The sequence below is a fragment of the Coloeus monedula genome (genome assembly GCF_965178545.1).
Source record: "Coloeus monedula genome assembly, chromosome: 3".
In the NCBI taxonomy this organism is placed as follows: Eukaryota; Metazoa; Chordata; class Aves; order Passeriformes; family Corvidae; genus Coloeus; species Coloeus monedula.
In genome coordinates this window covers 98,358,790-98,366,427 of record NC_138783.1, presented here as the reverse complement: position 1 = coordinate 98,366,427, position 7,638 = coordinate 98,358,790, and positions in this window count along the sequence as shown.

Below are 7,638 nucleotides of genomic sequence, written 5' to 3'. Positions count from 1 at the left end.
CACCAAACTGTAGATCTGTCCTATGTAGTTATACTTACAAGTCCTCTTTCCTCAAAATGCAAATTATTCTTTCAAACTATGAAATCTAGCTTCTAACCCAAAATAATCAATACTTTTAAAGTCAGAGTCTGAACAGGATGCCTGGAGGATATTTTGTATGAGTGGACAAAGTGCAAATGTGATCATAAAATAAATGCAAACATTATTTCTTCAATCTAGTTTTCTTTGGTTTCTCTGTAAGCAGGGATGTTTCTATTTCATTTGTGTTAGTTTTCACTGCTCACAGTATATATTCAATCTGGATAGTCATTCTGTCACTTATGGTGATTTTCTATCATTTAGAGATGCCAGAAGATCTCTGAATGTCTGAAGAGATGCTAAAATCAAGAACCCTGCTTCTTAAGTACCAGATATTTTCTCTCCATTGGGAAAACTTTTTTCTCAGCAGAAAGAATTATGACTTAGTGCCTCATTATGTTCTAGTCATTGCTTCATTTACTTCCATGAATGTATACATTTCCTTTCTTGTTTCCATTATCTGTCTTTCATACAGTTTAAAAGGATGAAATTTGTGTGGTTCATCCAAGGAATAATAAGTGTGCATACACATAAAGACACATATGTATATATATATATTAAATTCCACATAAAATATGTACAATATCTGATGTGTTCCAATACTAAATACCTTGTGTCCTAGATATGCTAGTAATGCTTTTTGAAATTTTCTTTTTTCATATGATTTTTTCTTTGTTACTGATTTCTTTACATTTACATTGTTACATTTCTTTACAGTCTAAGAAAAATTATATTTACAGAGAGAAATACTACACAAAGTTCAGTAAAATGCTTCCTGCAGGATAACCATTCATTTGATAAATCCATTATATTTGCCTTCCTTTTAAGCTGGTTAATTTTTGTATTTGTTTAAAAATTTAATGTTCTAATCTAGCATTACCCTTTATTTTAAGTACAAAGCAGCAAACACAAAACCTAATTGCTTGCTACTTGTGAGACCAACCTTTATACTCCTGGCCTCACGTGGCTTTGGCTAACAAGATCAGTTCTTGTGTGAGATATGAAGTATTCTCCTACATTTTGTATTGTTACTACCTAAGAGAAAAGAAAGTTCACCATTAAAGCTGTCCAAGAAAAAGTACTTTAAAAGAGTTTTACATAATAGTTATTGTATACACCCTTACACTGAAACTTCTCCTTATTCTCTCCATTGAAACTACTTTTTGTCAGTCATTCAAGTTCCAGAGTTCATTTTTTTCTCTTCCTTATATTCATCAGTCTGAAGTGTGAATTCTGGTATTGACCTCCTTTAATACACTGATGTATACTAGCGCTAAAGCAAAGAGACATGTATTTTCATTTTTTTTTCAACTGTCACTCTCAAGATGACTAATAGTATGAAATGATGCTTGGCTGCTGTCAAAAAGCTGAAAACAAGAACCTGGTGCCCTCTGTATTCCTCTTTTCCCTTCTTGGAACATCTTGTGATTCCTACAATAAGAGTGGTAGGTCCATTTAGGAAACAGACCTGTACCTGTCAGTAACATGTGTGGGTCTCCACTACAGCAGATTAACTAGGCAGATGAGGTTAGGATGCAGTCATCTGATCAAATCTACATTTGGCTCTACGGTGGAATGAATAAACCTCTGGAGGCCACAGATGTCACTGAGTAGGTCTCGACTGAATAAATTTAAGGTCTAGGTACCCCAGAATAAATGTTACACCTATACTGGAGACACCTTAAGGTGAGGAGATGCCACTCCGAATGTGACAAAATTTCAATGTCAAAATATTTCACAACTTTGTAGATGTCCTACTTCAGTGGGTTAGCAGCTGATACGTTTATTCATAAGTAGCATTTTTTAACTATTCATTCTGACATTTTCTTTATAATATGATGCCATAATATTTAGAGAAATAAATTATTTATCATTTTGTTTTGCACCAGATAAAGACGTATTTGTCAGGCATGCAATTTTAAAGGATTCAAAGCACTCTATTGCTATTTGTCCATGTTTTTCTAAAAAAAACTATTTTGAAGGTAACAACCTATTTCACAGCAATGGAATGAAATAAAGCCTTTTGCATGATACTGTCAGAAAGCATATCACACCCTCACTTGTTCAGTCAAGAGTTAATGGGACAAAGAGAAACTGCTTCAATCCATGGGAAAAAGAATTTTTGCCAAATCTTGTTTTCTGGCATTCATTCAAAATCTTTTCTGTTAATAGGACTGGTAGTTACATTACCCTTTACAGAATTTACAGTAGCACAAAAATTCCCAAAAATGCATAATTCCAATTCTGCATATTATTAACACAATTTTTCTTTTCTTCAGGGTGCTGATGAAGTCTATGGGTAAAAGTTGACCTGGTTTATTCATTTGTATATACACAGAGTTATAAATGAAAAATAGTTAATGATTTTAGGAGAGGGGCTTTTCACAAGGGCATGTAGTGATAGAGCGAGGGATAATGGTCTTAAGTTGAAGGAGGGCAGCCTTAGATTAGATATTAGGAAGAAATCTTCACTTAGGGAGTGAGGTACTGGAACAGGTGGCCCAGAAAGGTTATGGACACCCCATCCCTGGAGGTGTTCAAGGCCAGACAAGTTGTAGCTTTGAGCAACCTGGTCTAGTGGAGAGTTCCCTCCCCACAGCAGGTGGATTGAAACTAAATGATCTTTAAGGTCCCTTCCAGCCCTAATAATTCTATGATTTGATGATTGTGTAGAACAAAGAATTCAATCCATGCATTTAGAAGGAATTACACATGAACATGAATATGTGCATATATAATTCTCAAGAGAACTGATGGTAAAGTAAAATGCTTACTCCTTTTATTTGTATGACTCGAATATGAGTACACATTAGGCTGATGACAAATTTTAAACATTTTTAACATACATTGTCAACAACATAAATAACCACTGTCTAACTACTTCAGTATGTATATTAGGCTATGTATTACCCTATATTCTTATCCATTCCACAAACTAAAATACATAAAAGCTACAGGGATTGCAGTTTATGATCTAGGGGGTGGACATTTTTGCTGCAAAGTTTATCATGAAGTGAACCAAGATGCTTATGTAATGTATTACATTTGTGCTGTTATAACCTTGACACAAATGCATATTTTTAATTTTATAGCAAAGAATGTCAAATGACAGCTCATTCTTTTTATTCATTTTCACATATCTTCCCGCATTGACCTTGCTTTGGAAGACGAAACTTTTAAGCAAAATAATAATTAGCTGTCAGAGGTATTTGTCAAAGACTTTGCTCCCTAACATCTTTTTAATCACAACTGACTTTCAAGAACCAGCTTTCTGTTAATATCTTCTGATTAAATTTTTCTAATTTTCAGTTTAATACAAAATTTTATAATCAGATTATGTTAAAGCAATGGAAATGTGTTGCTTCCTAATTCTAAGAAACTTTTTAGAGACTTTCTCCACTAACTCTATTTCATTAACATATAATTTTAAATTTTCATTATACAGAGCAACGTGTTTTTCATGGAGTTCCTTCAGTGAGAGAATGCTGTTGACACCTCTATGTGATCCTTTGGTTAGTGTTACACTCTAATCTCAATAAAACAGGATCTACATCACTTCCAATTCACTGGACAGGCAAAAAAGTCAGGACACACGGAAATTTACTCTATGACTCCTTTTGTTGTCCCCAGACTATGAAGTTTAACTTGGGGGAAACAGAAACAGATCTTACTGACAGAAGGGTCATCAGCCTTCTGTGTGGACAGCAGCAGAGATGGCAGGGTTTGGATCCTGTACACCACCACAGAGTGGGTACCTCCCTGCCTTCTGAGCTGCAAGGAGGGTCATCTTGAATTCTCTCTTTACAGCACCTTCACACATGCAGTGACATAAAACAGCTGCCCATCTTGCAGACGTTATACCACTTAAATTCACCCCAGTGAAGTACAGAAAAAAGAAAAGGGTTGCTAAGACCCTTTAATTAATGTAATCCCACCTTTCAGCATGCTTTACCATGTTTCTGGTGTTAAACAATTTTGTGAAAATTTCTGTTAATGAGATTTTGATTGCTGTGTTTTTGTTTATAAATATTTCTGTGGATTGCCAGATCTTCTAGGTTTTCAGTTAGGTGATTTTTAAAGCGTGTTCTCTGTTCATACCATGATACAGAAATGATTAAATATATTCTGCTGTAATACCATTACTCTTTGAATTTGTAATTGCAACACACTGAAAACAGCTTTGATGTGATGGCTTCTTGATCCTGATGTCTGTTCCTATGTCCTGATCAGAATAATAAAAAAATCCAGGCAGGGATATGGACCTTGGTCAGAAAATCATCTTGGTTTTTTTATAAATGATCTTTCAGATCTTGTTGTAAATTTTGCCAAAAAGAAGACTTAACACATTCATTTTTTTTCTGAGTGCAGGCAGAAAGACAAAAAAATTGTCAATCATATGTCATAAGAATCTTTGGTGCCTTTGGTTTATATCCCAGTGATGACAAAAAGAAGATTAAAACATATTTTTTTTTACTTGACATATTTCCACAAGCTTTTCTTTTATTTTTTTCTTTCTTCTCCTTATTTTTCTTTTTTTTCTTTTTTTTTTCTTTTTATTTAGGAAGTCTCAACCCTGCTATGATTGATAGCAAATCTGTGGATCTAACAGACACTAGGGTTTCCATCTGAAATTTAATTTATCTTTAACTCTCATCAATTTTCTTGATGTCAGTAAGAAAACCCTCAGCTATTAGTTAAAGTACCATAACTAGCTTGAGACTAGTTAAAGGAGAATAAACCTTGTCAATCTGCTGAAAAGAGAAGAATTGCACTTCTCATGGCAGTGATATAACCAGAGGAGATGACAGTGATTTGCCACAACTACGTCTGTTAGTGGAACTGTACTGACTTCCAAAGGAGAGATTATCAGGATCAGACTGGATGATTTCTTAATATAACTGGCACCAGTATGCAGCACACCTCACCCAGTAAACCAAGTATATACAAAGGGTGTGGAAGACCCATATCAAAGGCCTATTCCCTATCAAAATTTACAAGAAAGAGAACCTTACTCCTGAAAAAACAATACCCAAGTGGTTACATATCACCAGAAAAACACCAAATCAGAAAAACAAACTGGAATCAGATGAAAATGTATGTCTACCACACTTACGTATCTCCAAATAACCTGCTTAATCTTGATTACATTCTTCATTGCTCATTCTTATTCTCATCACTCATTCTCACTGGCAACTCCTTATAGGATAACTGCATGTTTGCAAGCCAGCTAAGTCTCCTCCTTGGGAACAGTATTTAGCACCTATGGTATCTCTCTGTATGCTTTTGTGGCATCATTTTTAAATGTCTGTCTTTTTTATTTTTTGCATCACAGAAGTTCAGGGTTTTCAAGTCAGGACTTGAGAGAACTTGCTCATTATTCATAAGTGCTTTTATTTTAAAACTTGTGGATGATGGCAATGTAATTCACAGATCTCTCCCAGCTTTATTTCTGTAGCAACAAGTATTTGTACAAGGAAACAATTTTCACCTCTCCGAGGCTGGGTTAGCTGCAATGCGGTGGGAGGTGCAACTGTTTTTAATAGTCCATACTGACTGCATTATTCTGGTCCTTATTTTTCTAGTCTCTATGTACCTACAAGGTAAATGCTTGATGCATTATTAACAGGAGGACTTCAACTGACAGGGCTGCGCAATCACCAGCCACATGAAGTATCTATTTTACCTGTGATGCAGAAAATTACAAAAATGTTCAGAAGTAAGGATAAATACATTCACCTTCAGATTCTGTGGTTTCCTTGACAAAAAAAATATTTCTTTTGACGGAATTTTTTTTTGACATATATGTTATCTTTAATTTCTCCTCACTAGACTTATCTGCTATAATCTTGAACTATTTTTCTTTTCTCTATCCCCAAAGAACTTCAGCAGGCCCCACCTCCAGAACTATTTCCTAAGTACGGAAATGTCATCTCACAATTTTCCCTCAAAGCAGGTTGAAATACCTCCTGGAAAACTTCCACAGGAAGGATGACACATGTCTGATTTCCCTCTTTGTATGTTGCTCTCACAGACAGTCTACCAACAGTAGCAAACACACATTTTTGGTAGCTTGCATTCTCCATCCTGCAGAGTGCAGCAGCAGTCACCAGGGAATGGCAGCAGCAGAAGTAATAGATTACATTTAAGGTTGAGCCTGAGACTTGTATCCATGTCAGCCATTACTCACAGAGGTGGATTTTACGATGTTGCCATATCATAATTTTCTGGTTTGAGAACTTGATACTGTAGATGTTGTTTCCACTTTTAGTACCCTCTGGAGTGTCCCAGATATTACTTTATGTTATTGATAGCAGATGTGGCCATAGTCTCTGTGGTATATGAACATTTCTGGTGAAACTGATATCATTTACTGTTAAATCTAATTTGAGAAAAGAAATCAACTGTTACACACTGTGTATGTATTAGAAAAATAAAGGAACTAAACACTAATAACTCAAAATAATGGAAGTAGTGGGTTTCCTTCTGTGGATTCAGAGACAGCTCAATTGCAAGCCCTCTAAATTGTGCCCGAGCTCTCCAGGCACACGGGGTCTTCAAAAGGTCCCAGTGTGAATTTTTCTGTTGCGAAACACAATGAAGTAATGTTCTAAAAAACAATGGAACCAATCTATTTCAAAAATTTTAACACAGTAATAAAAACATATTTTATTTCCTTTATGGTTGAAGCATAGCTGTCACTGCCATAGAGAGACTCATTTGGAGAGTCCACAACCAGTCTTATGTTCTACTGCAGAAGTTTCTGCACTAAATCATATGAATTATCAACAGTAGGTGCATGCAAACTTTTTGACTTTGAACTCTTACCTTCCCTTTCTTGTAGTCCTTCAAAGCCTATTCAAAGGCTTAACAAGTATTTGAATCCAATCCATTAACTTCTAGTTTCACTTTCCAATAATCTTGAGAAAAAGCAGCAGAGTTATTAATTATTGCCTTTTCCCAAGAGAAGGCAGTCTTCCTGGTGATGAAAATTAGATATGAACTAGTCCAAATCTAAGTGTCCCCCAACACCACTAGAGTTTCATCTGTGATTAGACCTGAAATTAGACCAAGCCTTTAATGAAGGTCTGAAATATTCAAATAACATTTTATTTTTATGTATGCAAATTTGCCTTATGGGTTCCAGATGGAACTGCAAATGATGAAACACCAACAGGGTTTGTTGCAGTATTTCAGAACCAAAAGCAGAACAGCTCTAAATATCCCAAGAAAATATTTTCTTGTAAGATCTCCAGACTTATTCTAAAACTCAAATTATTCAAAGAGTTCAACCCAACTCTATCTAATCATCAAAATTTTCTATATTTAGATGAATGGAACTTAAAAAAGAACATATATAAATTTACCTATTTTAATGAAAGCCCATGTCAAATGTGCTTTCAGTGGCAACCAGGATGAAAAGGGAAAAAATGAGACATGGGAGACATGGAAAGATGTGTGTTGGGGGAGAAGTGGGCATACTAAATATTAGTTTTAGTGATAAAGTTCTGGTAGGTTTAGGGAGGAAAAATGTTCTGTGCATTGTGATGGTTTAAATCCACA